Below are 15,963 nucleotides of genomic sequence, written 5' to 3'. Positions count from 1 at the left end.
AAATGGGAAAGACATATGAAATGAATAGAAAGAAAGAAAAAAGAGAGAAACAAGGAGTTGGAAGGCTGGGGAGGTAGGAAGGATATGGAAGAAGATGAAGGAAGGGAAAGAATGAACAGATTCTGTTTAGGAATACATACACATACATGCATACATACATCCAAACATATGTGCAAGCAATAACAGTAAAAAAGCAGGCCATGTATTTGAAGAAAAGCAGGGAGGGGCATATGGAAGGTATGAATGGAGGAATGGGGAAGGGAGAAATGTTGTCATTATATTCTAATCTCAAAAAAGGTAAAAAGTAAATCAGTGTGGCAACATGCCTGTGGGTGTGTGCTGTCGGGGGCAGCTGCCAAGCAGCACTTGTTTCTGCTTCTAGAATATTTAAAAAATGCTTCAACGAAGATAAAGGGAGGCCTCGCATCTGTAACATGAGTTAATCTGCATTTACTTGTTCAGTATGTGTTTACAGCAGCTATGTGAAATGAATGTTTTCAAGGAAGAACACAAGTCTTAGTTGATAAGTCAATCAGTTCAGTCAGAGGGGCTTCTCCACTTTATGACATCCATTGATCCCCTGTTTCTGCTCCTTCACTATGCCAGAAAGGTTGCTAAAGAGGGAAAGTATCAACCCTTTGATCAGGTTATAGTTAATGGATAACATGTTTCCATGTTTCATCTTATTGTTGAAATTTCCAGTACTTGAAAGGTCACCTCACCATGTCATAGATGAAAACAAAACAGTGAACAAGAAATATTTCAACAGACAGTACAAACATTGAAGTGGCTGGAGACAAAGGTCAGAGAAACTATGCTGGCACAGAAAGTCAATAATGCCTACGTCGGAGTCCAGGTACACTCAACTGAAGTTTTCACTAGTGATCAGGGATCCAGGGACAAGGAAGGTGGCTGTTTGCTAAACCAATCATCTTATCTCTGATTACATCTCTAAAGAATTAAACTGTGGCTTCTCTAAGTTTACAAAACCTCCAGAATCTCTAGCTTCACCGCCAACCTGCCCATCAAAGAAACAAAAGCAGTGAGATGAGCCTGTAAAGCACAAGAAGATTACATTAAGTTTTACAGTGAGGACTTGAAGAGTGACAAAAAATGGCAAAATGAGTGCAGCAAGGAAGGCTTTGGCTAAAGTTGACAAGAATGGAAAATATTAATGCTTTTTTGTGCAAAAAAGAGAATAAACTGGAAAGATTTGTAGCATTGAAACCAAAAGATGACGCAGAAAAATCCAGTTTATATTATTGTTTGTTGTACTTTTATTTTTACTAACTGTACACTCTCAGTCTAACAATAACTTTAGGCTAGTTACCCCAAATAGAAAGCACAAAAAGGATTGAACAATTCCACTCAAAGTCAACCACCAAGAATTGAAACATTTTTTCTCCTTACTTATTTAGTTCAACTTATCTTCTTTCTTTTGTTTTTTACACAATTTTTAAAATTTAAATTGGAAACAATCTTGTTTTGCATGTCAATCCCAGTTCCCTCTCCCTCCACTCCTCCCCTGCTCCCCATGGACCCACTCACTATCTCATGCCCTTTCTGCTCCCCAGAGAGGGTGAGGCCTTCAATGTGGGATCTTCAAGTCTGTCACTTCATTTGGAGCAGGGCGTAGGCAGATTGAGAAGGTATCCCTCTATGTGGAAGGGTTCTAAAGTTCATTCATATACTAGGGATACTGATTCACTTCCAGAGGCTCCATAGATTGCCCAGGCCAACTAACTGACACCCACATTCAGGGGATCTGTGTCAGTCCTGTGCTGGTTTCCCAGCCATCAGTCTGGGGTACTTGTTCAGGTCAGCTGTTTCAGTGGGTTTCTCCAACCTGGTCTTGATCCTTTTGGTCATCACCCCTCTCTCTCTTCAAATGGATTCCATGAGTTTGGCTCAGTGTTTAACTTGCAGGTGTCTGCTTCTACTTCCATCAGCTACTGGATGAAGGCTCTAGGATGGAATATAAGGTAATCATCAATCTCATTATAGTGGAAGGACATTTGAGGTAGCCTTTCCAATATTGCTTAGATTCTTAGTTGGGGTCATCCTTGTAGATCCCTGGACATTTCTGTAGTGGCAGATTTCTCTTTAGACCTGTAATGACTCTCTCTATTGTACCTGTTTTCTTGCTCTCCTGTATTTTCCCTCTTAATAAATCGTTCTGCTCCCTCATGTCCTCCTCTCCCCTCCTCTTTCTCTTAATTTCCTCTCCGCTGCCCCCATATTCCCAATTAGCTCAGATCTTGTCCCTGTAGGAGTGAACTCCACAAAGTTATCTGCCCATGAGGGCAGGGACAAGTAAATTAGCACAGGTAGAGATAAAAGGAAGCGAAAGGAAAAAGGACCTCCTCTTTTGGAAGTCGGCCACACTTCTGATTCCCAGCTTATGTGATTCTCTCTCTCTCTGGTAAATACATATATTTTATTCCCTATTGCATTGGCTATCATCATTATGTCCCTTTTCCCCTTCTCTATGGGACCATGCATGCCTCTCTTAGGGTTGTCCTTGTTTTCTGGCTTCTCTGGTGGTATCAATTGCAGGTTGGTAATCCTTTGCTGTATGTTTAATATCCATATATGTTTGTCCTTTTGTGACTTAGTTGCCTCCTCACTCAGAATGGTTACTTCTAGTTCCATCCATTTACCTACAAATTTCAAAGTTCCATTGTTCTTTTCTGCTGAGTAGTACTCCATTGTGTACCACATTTTCTTTATCCGTTATTCAGTGCAGGGGCATCTAGGTTGCTTTCAGGTTCTGGCTATTACAAATAATACAAATATTAACATAGTTGAACAGATGTCCTAGTTGTGTGAATGTGCATCCTTTGGGTATATGCCTAAGAGTGGAATTGCTGAGTCTTGAAGTAGATTGATGTCCATTTTCCTGAGGAACAGCTATACTGATTTGCAAAGTGGCTGTATGAGTTTGCACTCCCTTTATCCACATCTTTTCCAGAATTAACTGCTGCTGATGTTTTTTTATTTTAGTCATTGTGACAGATGCAAGATGGTTTACCAGAGTTGTATTGATTTGCGTTTCCCTGATGGCAAAGGATGTTGAGTACTTTCCTAAGCGTATCCCACATTTTCATTGAATTACTTGGTGTTTTGGTGACTATTTTCTTGAGTTCTTTGTATATTTTGGAAATTAGCCCTCTGTCAGACATGGGGTTGGTAAAGATCTTTTCCCATTCTGTGGGCTGCCATTTTGTCATGTTGACTATGTCCATTGCCGTACATAAACTTCTCAGTTTCAGGAGGTCCTATTTACTAATTGTCGATCTCAGTGTCTGTGTTACTGGTATTATGTTCAGGAAGCAAGCTCCTGTGAAAATTCCTTCAAGTGTACCTCCTCTTTCTCTTTTAAGAGGTTCAGTGTGGCTGCATTTATATTGAGGTCCTTAATTCATTTGGACTTAAGTTTTGTGCAATGTGATAGATATGGATCTATCTGCAATCTTCTGCACGTCAGCATTCAGTTATGACAGCACCATTTGTTGAAGATGCCTTCTTTTTTCCATTGTATACTATTAGCTTCTTTGTCAAAAATCAGATGTTTGTAGATTTGTGGGTTAGTATCTGGATCTTCAGTTTGATTCATTTATTCTACCTGTCTATTTTTGTACCAGTATCAAGCTGTTTTCAGAGCTATAGCTCTACAATAGAGCTTAAAGTCAGGAATGGTGGAGTCTCTAGAAGTTCTTTTATTGTACAGGGTTTTTTTGGCTATTCTAGGTCTTTTATTTTCCCACATAAAGTTTAGTATTATTCTTTCAATGTCTGTGAAGAAGTGTGCTGGTATATTGATGGGGATTGCATTGAATCTGTAGATTGTTTTTAGTAAGATTTTCATTTTTACTGTTGATCCTATATATCCAATACCACGGGAGATGTTTCCATTTTCTGGTATCTTCTTTAATTTCTTTCTTTAAAGAGTCAAAGTTCTCTATCATCTTCATAGAGTTGTTTTTAATATCACTCTCCTCTGCTTCATCTGTGTTGGGATATTCAGGCCTTGCTGGTGTAGAGTCCCTAGACTCTGGTGGCATCATATTTGTTTTTCTGTTGTTGGATGTGTTCTTATATTGTCATCTTCCCAACCCTTCTTCCATTGGGTACAGGTGGGGTCTCTCCCTCTCCTGGTGTGTATGGGTTCAGGTTTTGCTTCCAGTGGGTGCAAGCAGGTCCAGTATTCCAATGGGTCTCATGGTGGGTGAAGACGAGTCTGAGATAGTCTTTCTCCTGGTGGGTGGAGAAGGTACTAACACTGTGATGTCAGCAGACTCTGGATGGCTTGATCCACCTTGAATTTGTTGACCTGCCCACAATCCCTAGGCCGGGAGGTCCCAAAGAGGGCAAGCAGTAGTCAGGCTTGAGACAGGGTCCCACGCTCACCAATCCAGTGAGTGGAGAGGGACTAGAACAGTGATGTCAGCAGACTCTGGATTGCTTAGTCTACTGGGGGTCAGCCACTGTTTCTTCTTTCTAAGAAGCAAAATTTTTCCAAAATCAGTGCTTAGTAACACACACACACACACACACACACACACACACACACACACACACCTAAATCTCTCAAAGGAATAGTAGTAATGGTAGTAACTTGACCAATAAAATTATTTACTTGCTATGGTTTCATGAATGAGCAGCTGTCATTTCCAGTAGCCCTTCAGTGCTATTTCTTATATGACAGTAGAATGAGCTATGTGTTAGTGAATTGAACTAATAGAATTAATAGTATTGTACTGGAAAAAAAATGGTCCCAATAGGTTTATGTATTGTGTTGCACTCCTAAGAAGCCAGAGTTTAGTTATTCTATGAACCCCTGAAGCCACCAGTCCAGGTTCTAGCATGTTTCCAGCCCTGATCATGGCATATGCATTATTGTTTTCTAATTCTTGTTGTGCAGCAGACAGAAAATAAGAAAACAGAATTCAAATAACTGAAATCTTATCAAACATTTCAGCACAAATTTTGCCCATCTTGGTGTGTTCATTAGTTCATGTTTTATTGCATGCCTTTACTGAAGGTGAACAGACAAAGAAAAGACTGGATGCATTTAGAAGTCTTTGCAAGGCATAAATAAACTTATGTCACTCATCCTTAATGAATAATGGATGTTTCTTTCCACCTGGCAGATTTAAATCATTTATAACTATTTTAAATTCTGCAGTTATCAATTTGATAATGACCTATCCTAGTTATGTAGATACTCAAATATTTTAACACACACACATATATATGTGTATAATTATCTCCAATAAAATTAGAGAGATCACATTATTTATTGACTTTTCTTTATCCAGTATTATCTCATTTACTAGTGTGATAAACTAGTATTTCCCAAGTAATCTCAAGTAAAATGGGACACAATCATAAGTGTACTGCTATGATACTTTATTAACTTCTAGTATTTTACTTTTTGGGTTTTTTTAAAAGAGTCACGGAGTAGCCCAGACTGGGGGTACTAACTATTTACTTCATGCTGTCTTTAACTTTATGACAAGTCATCTATTGTGCTCTCAAGTGATGGGATTACAATTGCAAGCCATCATACTCAGCCATAACTATAAAACAAGATTGTATGAACCTCCTTAAACATTTTGAGTGGTATGTAGAGTTTTGAGACATGTGGAATTTGGTATGTGATATACATGTGGGAAATTTATAATCCTAATTAGAAATTAGTTGCTGGTATTAGATATTAATTTGCCTCTTAGTGTCCCATGTTCAAGACAGAGAGAAGAGGCTAGAAGTTATTAGAAACTCCCAAAAGATTTTGGATTTCCTACTGTAGAGCACAGTTTTCTATTATGCACTTTCTGGATGTTGTGTGCAATGAGGCCTCAGAGAATCCCAGTTATCAATGCTGTCTCTCCTGCCAATTTGACTGTGCTCAAGATTGAAATAAGTCTCCATAGAACTGGTTAGAAAAGCAGTGCAAAGATAAGAAACAGGTATTAGACAGTTTAGCATGGAGCCCGAGTTAAATTGAAAACAACATAACAACTGACATGACCCACATTGGAAGAGGAGAACATATGAGAAATGTCTTCACATTTCTTCATTTTCTGTAAAGTATTTTCTCTTTAAAATCAGGTGCCTTGTTGACTGTGTCTTTTGCCTTGCAGAAGCTTCTCAGTTTCAGGAGGTCCCATTTATTAATTGACGATCTCAGTGTCTGTGCTACTGGTGTTATGTTCAGGAAGTGGTCTCCTGTACCAATTCGTTGAAAGGTACCTCCCACTTTCTCTTCTAAGAGGTTCAGTGTGGCTGGATTGATGTTGAGGTCTTTGTCCCATTTGAATTTAAGTTTTGTCTGTGGCAATAGGCATGGATCTATCTGCAGTCTTCTACAGGACAGCCTCCAGTTTTGCCAGCACCATTTGTTGAAGATGCTATCTTTTTTCCATTGTATAGTTTTAGCTTCTTTATCAAAGATCAGGTATTTACAGGTGTATGGGTTAATATCAGGGTCTTCAATTCTATTCCACTGGTCTACCTGTCTATTTTTGTGCCAGTACTATAGCTCTATAGTAGAGCTTGAAGTCAGGGATGGTGATGCCTCCTGAAGTTCCTATATTGTATAGGGTTGTTTTAACTATCCTGGATCATTTCTTTTTCCATATAAAGTTGAGGATTGTCCTTTGAAGATCTGTGAAAATTTGTGCTGGGATTTTGATGGGGATTGCATTGAATCTGTAGACTGCTTTTGGTAAGATTGCCATTTTTACTATGGTATTCCTACCTATCCAAGAGCATGGAGATATTTACATTTTCTGGTATCTTCTTTAATTTCTTTCTTAAATATATATTGAAAAGCAAAAGACCCAGGGTAGCCAAAACAATCCTGTTCAACAAAGCAACATCTGGAGGCATCACCATCCCTGACTTAAAGCTCTATTATGGAGCTATAGTCCTGAAAACAACTTGGTATTGGCACAAAAATACACAGGTAGATCAATGGGATCAAGTAGAAAAAACTGATATTAACCCAAACTACATGATCACTTGCTTTTTGACAAAAAAGCTAAAATTATACAATGGAAAAAATATATCATCAACAAATGGTGCTAGCATAACTGGATGCTGGCATTTAGAAGACTGCAGATAGATGCATGTCTATCACCATGCACACAACGTAAGTCTAAGTGGATCAAAGACTACAACATCAATCCAGTAACAGTGAACCACTTAGAAGAGAAAGTGGGGGATATCCTTGAATGAACTGGTACAGGAGACAGCTTCCTGAACATAACACCAGTAGCACAGACACCGAGATCGCCAATTAATAAATGGGACCTTATAAAACTGAGAAGCCTCTGCAAGGCAAAGGATACAGTCAATGAGACAAAAAGGCAGCCCACATATTGGGAAAAGAATTCATTAACACCACATCTGACAGAGGGCTGATCCCCAAAACTTACAAAGAACTCAAGAAGCAAGTCTCCAAAATACCAAAGGATCCAGTTAAAAAGTGGGGAATTGAACTAAATAGAGAATTCTCAGCAGAAGAGTCTAAAATGGCTGACAGAAACTTAATAAAGTGCTCCACATCCCTAGCCATCAGGGAAATGCAAATCCAAACAACTCTGAGATGCCATCTCACTCCCGTCAGAATGGCTAAAATAATCACAATGACAGTTTATGCTGCAGAGGATGTGGAGAAAGGGGAACACTCCTCCACTACTGTTGGGAGTGCCAACTCGTACAGCCATTATGGAAATCAGTATGAAGATTCCTAAGGAAAATGGGACTCAGTCTACCACAAGACATAGCAATTCCATTCTTAGGCATATATCCAAAAGATGCACATTCATATGATAAAGACATCTGCTCAGCTATGTTGATAACAGCATGGACACTTAAGGGAGGGCCTAGGCCCTTCCCTGAATGAAATGACAGACTCTGAAGATCCCCCATGTTGAGCTTTACTCTCCCTGGGGAATGGAGTGGGAATTGGGCAGGGGGCTAGTGGGAGTACAGGGAAGGAGGGGAGGTAGAGGGAACTGGGAATAACATGTGAATCAAGCTTGTTTCTAATTTAAATGAAAATATATATTAAAAAGGGTTATATTTCTCTGATTTCTTTCTCAGCCCCTTTATTGTCTATATATAGTGGAGCCACTGATTTTGTTTTAGTTAATTTTGTATCCTGACACCTTGCTGAAGGAGTTTATCAACTATAGGAGTTCCTTGGTAGACTATTTCTGATCACTTACATAGACTATCATATCATCTGCAAATAATGAAAGTTTAACTTCTTCATTTCTAATTTGTATCCTCTTGATCTCACGTTGTCTTATTGCTCTAGCAAGAACTTCAAGTACAATATTGAAGAGGTATGGAGAGACAGGACAACCTTGTCTTATTCCTGATTTTAGAGGGATCACTTTGAGTTTCTCTCCATTTAGTTTGATGTTGGCTGTTGGTTTGCTGTATATTGCTTTTATTGTGTTTAGCTATGTTCCAGTTATCCCTGACCTCCCCCAAGATCTTTATAATGAAGGGGTGTTGTATTTTGTCAAAGGCTTTTTCAGCATCTAGTGAGATGATCATGTGATTTTTGTTTCTATGCTTATTTATATGGTGGATTACATTGATGAATTTTAATGTTGAACAATCAATGCATCCCTGGGATGAAGCATATTTGATCATGGTTAATGATTTTTAAAGGACAGCCCACAGAATGGGAAAAGATATGCACCAACCCCACATCTGACAGAGTACTGATCTCCAAAATTTACAAAGAACTCAAGAAGCTGGTTTACAAAACATCAAATAATTCAATTAAAAAGTGGGGTATACCAACTTATGGGACACTTTGAAAGCAGTGCTAACAGGAAAGTTCATAGCACTAAGTGCCCACATGAAGAAACTGTAGAATAGTCACACTAGAGAATTAATAGCACACCTGAAAGCTCCAGAACAAAGGGAAGCAAACTCACCCCAGAGGCGCAGACACCAAGAAATAATTAAACTGAGGGCTGAAATCAATAAAGTAGAAACTAGGAAAATGATACAAAGAATCAATGTAACAAAGAGTTGGTTCTTTGAGAAAATCAACAAGATAGACAAATCTTTATCCAAACTTACTAAACGGCAGAATATGAACATGCAAATTAACAAAATCAGAAATGAAAATGGAGACATAACAACAGACAGTGAGGAAATCCAGAGAATCATCAGGTTACACTCTAAAAAGCTGAAAATTTGAAAATTTAAAGGAAATGGACAATTTTCTGGATAAATGTCACTTACCAAAATTAAATCAATAGCAGATAAGCATTTTAAATAATCCTATAACACCTAAGGAAATGGAAGCAGTCATCAAAAGTCTCCCAACCAAAAAAACCCCAGGACCAGATGGCTTCAGTGCAGAATTTTACCAGAAATTCAAAGAACAAGTTATACCAATTCTCCTCAAAGTATTCCATGCAATAGAAGCAGAAGGGTATTTGCCAAACTCTTTTTACGAGGCTTCAATAACATTGATACCCAAGCCACACAAAGACGCAACTAAGAAAGAGAACTTCAGACCAATATCCCTCATAAACATTGATGCAAAAATACTCAATAAAATACTGGCAAATCGGATCCAGGGAACACATCAGAAAATTTATCCACCATGATCAAGTAGGCTTCATCCCAGGGATGCAGGGATGGTTCAACATATGAAAATCCATTCAACGTAATCAACCATATAAGCAAACTGAGAAACAAAAATCACATGATCATCTCACTAGATGCAGAAAAAGCCTTTGACAAAATCCAACACCCCTTCATGATAAAGGTCTTGGAGAGAAGCGGGATAACAGGAACATACCTAAACAACATAAAAGCAATATACAGCAAACCAACAGCCAACATCAAAGTTAATAGAGAGAAACTCAAGGCAATTCCTCTAAGATCAGGAGCAAGGCAAGGCTGTCCCCTTTCCCCATATCTCTTCAATATTGTATTGGACGTTCTAGCCAAAGCAATAAGACAGCAAAAGGAGATCAAGGTGATACAAATTGGAAAGGAAGAGGTAAATCTTTCACTATTTACAGATGATATGATAATTTTCTTAAATGACTCAAATAACTCTACAGGGAAACTCTTACAGCTGATAAACATCTTCAACTATGTGGAAGGATACAAGATCAACTCAAGAAAATTAGTAGCCGTACTATAAACAGGCTATAAAAGGGCCGAGAAAGAAATCATTGAAACATCACCCTTTACAATTGCCACAAACAACATAAAATAACTGGGGGTAATGGTAACTAAACAAGTGAAAGACATGTATTGAAAGAACTTTGAGTCTTTAAAGAAAGAAATTAAAGAAGACAGCAGGAAATGGAAAGATCTCCAATGCTCTTGGATAGGTAGGATCAATGTAGTAAAAATGGAAATCCTGCCAAAAGCTATCTACATACTCAATGCAATCCCCATCAAAATCCCAGCACAATTCTGCAAAGACCTTGAAAGAACAATTCTCAACTTTATATAGAAAAACAAAAAACCCAGGATAGCCAAGACAACCATGCTCAACAAAGCAATGTCTGGAGGCATCACCATACCAGACTTCAAGCTCTATTATAGAGCTACCATTCTGAAAACAGCTTGGCATTTGCACAAAAATACACAGGTAGACCAATGGAATCAAATTGAAAACCATGAGATTAATCCACAAATCTATGAACATCTGATTTTTGACAAAGAAGCTAAAATTATACAATGGAAAAAAGAAAGCATCTTCAACAAATGGTGCTGGCATAACTGGATGCTGGCATGTAGAAGACTACAGATAGATCCATGTCTATCACCATGCACAAAACTTAAGAGTAAATGAATCAAAGATCTCAACATAAATCCAACCTGTTAGAAGAGAAAGTGGGAGGTACCCTTGAATGCATTGGTACAGGAGACTGCTTCCTGAACATAACACCAGTAGCACAAACACTGAGATCGACAATTAATAAATGTGACCTCCTAAACTGAGAAGCTTCTTCAAGGCAAAGGATACAGTCAATGAGACAAAAAGGCAGCCCACATATTGGAAAAAGATATTCACTAACTCCACATCTGACAGAAGGCTGATCTCCAAAATTTACAAAGAACTCAAGAAGCAAGTCTACAAAACACCAAAGGATCCAATTAAAAAGTGGGGAACTGAACTAAATAGAGAATTCTCAATACAGGAGTATAAAATGGCTGAGAGACACTTGAAAAAGTATTCAACATCATTAGCCATTAGGGAAATGTAAATCAAAGCAAATCTGAGATATCATCTTACTTCTGTCAGAATAGCTAGAATCAAAAACACCAATGACAGTTTGTGCTGGAGAGGATGTGGAGAAAGGGGAACACTCCTCCACTGCTGGTGGGAGTGCCAACTCGTACAGCCTCTATGGAAATCAGTGTGGATATTCCTCAGGAAAATGGTACTCAGCCTACCACAAACTCAGCAATTCCACTCTTAGGTATATACGCAAAAGATGCCCATTCACACAACAAGGATGTCTGTTCCACCATGTTCATAGCAGCATTATATGTAATAGCTAGATCCTGGAAGCAACCTAGATGCCCCACAACTGAAGAGTAGATAGAGACAATGTGGTACATTTACACAATGAAGTACTACTCATCTGAAAAAAACAATGGAATCTTGAAATTTGCAGACAAATGGAAGGCACTAGAGGAAATCAAACTGAGTGAGGTAACCCAGACACAAACACAAACATGGTATGTACTCACTCATATAAGGATTTTAGACATGTATCAGGGGATTGCCCGAGATTCTTGGAAACAGGGAGGACCCTAAGAGAGATATGCATGGTAACCCCGAGAAGGGGGATAGGATGAGATCTCCTAAGGGGATTGGGAGCATGAGGGGAGGAGAGAAGAGAGGGAGATGGGAGGAAGAGAGGGGGGCGGAGAAGGACATGGAGGACCAGGAGGGTTGCATCAGGCTAAGAATGGAGGAGAGCAGGATGAGAGATAACATAATAGAGAAAGCCATTGTGGGATTGAGGAGAGATCTGGCACAAGTGAGATTTTCAGAGATCTACAAGAATGACACCAACTGGCATTAAGGCTACCTTAAATGCCCTCCTCTGATACTGAGATTGATGACTACCTTAAATGCTATCCTAGAGCCCTCATCCAGTGGCTGATGGAAGCAGAGGCAGACACCCACAGCTGGACACCAAGCTGAACTCTTGGAACCCAGTTACAAAGAAGAGTGAGGAGCAAAGGAATCAAGACCCGGGTGGTGGGTGGTGAGGTCCACAGAGGCAGCTGTCTTGAACAAGGAAGAAAGCATGGACCTCAGACTGGTGACTGAGAGGCCAGCATGGTACTGATCCAGACTACCTCCTGCCTCCCACCCCCTGCCTGGGTGTCAGATAGGAGGCCTAGGCAATCTGTGGGAGCTCGGATAGTTAATCAGTATTTATCCCTGGCATACGGATGGACTTTGGGAGCCCATTCTACATAGAGGGTTGCTCTCTCAGCCTGGACACACGGGGGAGGGCCTGAGCCCTTCCTGAAATGATGTGACAGACTTTGAAAATACCCCCATGAAAGGCCTTAACTTCCCTGGGGAGTGGAGGGGGGAATGGAGTGGAGATTTGGGAGTGCTGGGGGACAGAGGAGAGAGGGAGAGGGAGCTGTGAATAATATGTGTATAAATGTAGATAGTTTAAGAGTTATTAAAAAATAAAACTAATATAAAATCAGGTGTATTAACTGAGAAGTAGCACATACTCTAGTAAATCACTTCATATTGCTCTCTTTTATTTTACACATTCATCTATTTAGAAGTTGGGTGTATCGTAGCTTATATACTTTAGTTGGGGCACAACTTGCAGGAGTTGGTTCTCTTCTTCCATCACTTGGCTTTCAAGAATACCACTCAAGTCTTCAAGTACAGAAGCAAATGGCTTTAGCTGTTGAGCCATCTCCCTGGCCCGATGACTGATGTTTATTACCCACAAAGATGTTTGTCTGAAATACTTAAAAGGTAAACTCCTAAGAAGATAAAAATGAGACTTATTCAAACTTCATCTCCAGTGTCATACATGTTTCTTTAATGTTGAAAATACACGGATGTTAAATGCCAGGCACCCTACTTGTGAGACTTGGGAGGCTTAGACTAAAACAGTAAGAGACAAGTTTTACTATAGTGATATCCCGTTTATACTCTAACAAATAAAGCTTGACTGAAAATCAGAGGGCAAAGCTAGCCACTAGTTAATCATAGAGGTCTGTAAGTCTGTACAGACAGACAGGAAGTGATGTGGCTGGGTGGAGAGAGGAAGTGATAAGGAAGGAGACCAGAGCTTCGTTTCCTTTGAGGTAGGAAGTGGAGTAGATGATGTGGCTGTGATTTTGCTCCTTCATCTCTCTGATTTCTCGGTATTTTTCCTGGTATCTCACTCTGGGCTTTTATTATTAAGACCTATTAAAACTCGTGTTACACTTTACAGCATGCCAGGATGCAACAGCAGATCTCCATATCACCCATGCAGAGGACAGAATATTTTATTCCACCCCTCAACCAGCCTCCTTCAGGAGAGAATCCTTTTTTTTTTGGAGGAAGCTTTGAGAAAGTGAGACAGAAATGATTGGCATGCTTTACATTCCACCCAAAAGGAAACCTTCACTTGTTTTGATAACTATGAAATAGTACGCTGTCATTGTCACCCAAGTGACCAAGGAGTATGAGAGGGCTGCAATGGGAAAAAAAATCACAGTGGCAGAGTGAGTAGCAGGGCAAAGCACCTAATTTTTTTCCTTCAGAAGCTATGCATAATGTTACAAGGGCTTTAATACTTATTTAAATAAAAATCACATTTCTCCTAAATTCTAATTCAAAGTATTCAATTTCTGTGATAATAAATATTTAGGGATTTATCCCATATTAAATAACTCCTCAATTATATGTATCCCAATTGGACATCTTACAATTTAACTTCATTCAGACACTATCCACCAGGAATAAGCAGTAGAACCCACAAAACTATAGATTCAGTAACACATGACTGTCTCAAACTCCAATGTTATGTTAGTGACTCTTCCTATCCCCATGACAGAAAACCTGATAGAAGCAACTTGAAAGAAGGGCTTATTTTGGCTCACAGTTTCAGAAGAATTTCAAGCCAGCATAGCAGGGAGAGCACAGTGGCAGAAATACTAATCCATCCATGGCAAGCAGATAGTGTGGTGGAAGGAGTCACATATGACAATAAGACCAGCAGAGGAAGTTAGAGTTGAACCAGGGCTGCACTATACTTTCAGCCCACAGTGAGCAACCAGCCAGGTTTTAGTCCCCTAAAGGTCTTATAGCACTTTCAGCTATGAACCAGGTGATCAAACACATCGTCTTTTGGGAACATTTGAAAACATAACACATTTCATGACAAGTCAAGGTCTCCTGTGTTCATCATCAATCAAAAGTAAATCAGAGGTTCCTATAGCTCACATGTTTGGTTTATTACAATACCCAAGTCCAACACTGAAGAGACACAATAGAGTGAGGTAAGAGAGAAGTGCCTGTAAGCATCATTGCCCTCTCCACCTGCCTGGAAACTCCATGTTAGCATATCTCCCAAATGCCTGAATTCCCTCTTCTAGGGTTTTTTAAAGAGGTTTCACTATCCAGATCTTATTGAATAAATCACTGTCCATTTGTGTGAGTCAGCCTCCATTCTGTCTCTTCTCTCTGCAGTCAAGAGATGAAGCTAAAATGTTTCAATGCTCTCATCCTTTATTTGGTTCCCCTGGCAACTCTTCTATATTCTGGGACTGTAAAGGGACCCCAGAATTTAATCATCTCATTAATCCCTGAACAGCATTTCACTTTGGAAAATGGAGAATATAAGAGCCATAGAGCAATCTGTTTGGAGATGTAACCAGAGAACAACTGTGCTTTTATCATTTCAGAAAACAGCAGCAGAGAAGAAATTGTATGTGATATAGAATAAGATAACGACACAGAGGCAACCATCAAGAGAAGTGATAGGAAACACATTTTGGAGATATTCAGATGGATTTGTTTATCCAAGAGAGCTCAAAACATCAACAAAAAGAGGCACAGGCACACACGAACACACAAACATGTATATACATATTTACCAGACATACACATATGTATGCACAAGTATTTACAAATATCTGTGCATATACCTACAAATACTTGTTTACACACTATATTTTTAAATACATTTCCTTGGCTGTCCTATTCTTCCAAACAAGTTCAGGAGTACAACTAGGTAAAAAAAATCATTCCATGCTTCCATGCCTAGAGTAAAAGCAAGCTAAGGCAAGACATCAGAGTGTTAATTATGACCCTGTGCCAATCCAAATTACTACAAAAGGACATTGTTTTTAGTTCAGAAGATTTGATTTCAAAGATAATTTTTTAATCTCAAAGTGTTTATAACACAAACATGGCATTTTTGATAGCTGGTTATTGGATAAGAAATCCCTAGTCTACATATAACTTTAAAGGGTCAAGGGATAAAATATTTTCTGCTATCCATATATTAAATCCAAAACATATAACTTATTTATTATAAGTCAATAACAGTCTGAAAATGATTCACAAATCAATTAGGAAGTCCCAGTTAAGACTTCTCATAATGTCAATACAGAATTAATTAAAGACAAATTCTAATGTAGTCTGATGAAAGTCCTACAAAATTAACTCCTTATCTGACATGGAAGTAATCAAGAAGGCATGACAACTTCTGAGAGCAAAAATTAAATGCACTTCATGAATAAGAGGGGGTGAATTACAAAGTGTGGAGAATGGAAACTCGGGCAGTCTGCAATTATTCTCTTTTCCTATAGCCTTTGACTTGAGAACTCCTAATGGAGGACACAGACTAGCAAAAGCATTATGAAGCCTAATTCTTTATGTAGTTTTCCTCAAAATACTCTAATTAGATGAAATTAAAG

At 39.0% G+C, this 15,963-nt stretch overlaps 1 pseudogene; it reads left to right on the top strand.

The window, feature by feature from the left end:
- The first annotated feature begins 243 nt into the window (after positions 1–243).
- On the top strand, positions 244–943 carry LOC101838100 (annotated as a pseudogene).
- The last annotated feature ends 15,020 nt before the right edge of the window (positions 944–15,963 follow it).

This window comes from Mesocricetus auratus, unplaced genomic scaffold (assembly GCF_017639785.1).
Source record: "Mesocricetus auratus isolate SY011 unplaced genomic scaffold, BCM_Maur_2.0 Super-Scaffold_100015, whole genome shotgun sequence".
NCBI classification, from domain to species: Eukaryota; Metazoa; Chordata; class Mammalia; order Rodentia; family Cricetidae; genus Mesocricetus; species Mesocricetus auratus.
Note: the sequence above shows the minus strand (reverse complement) of the source record. Positions and strands in the feature narration are given on the sequence as shown.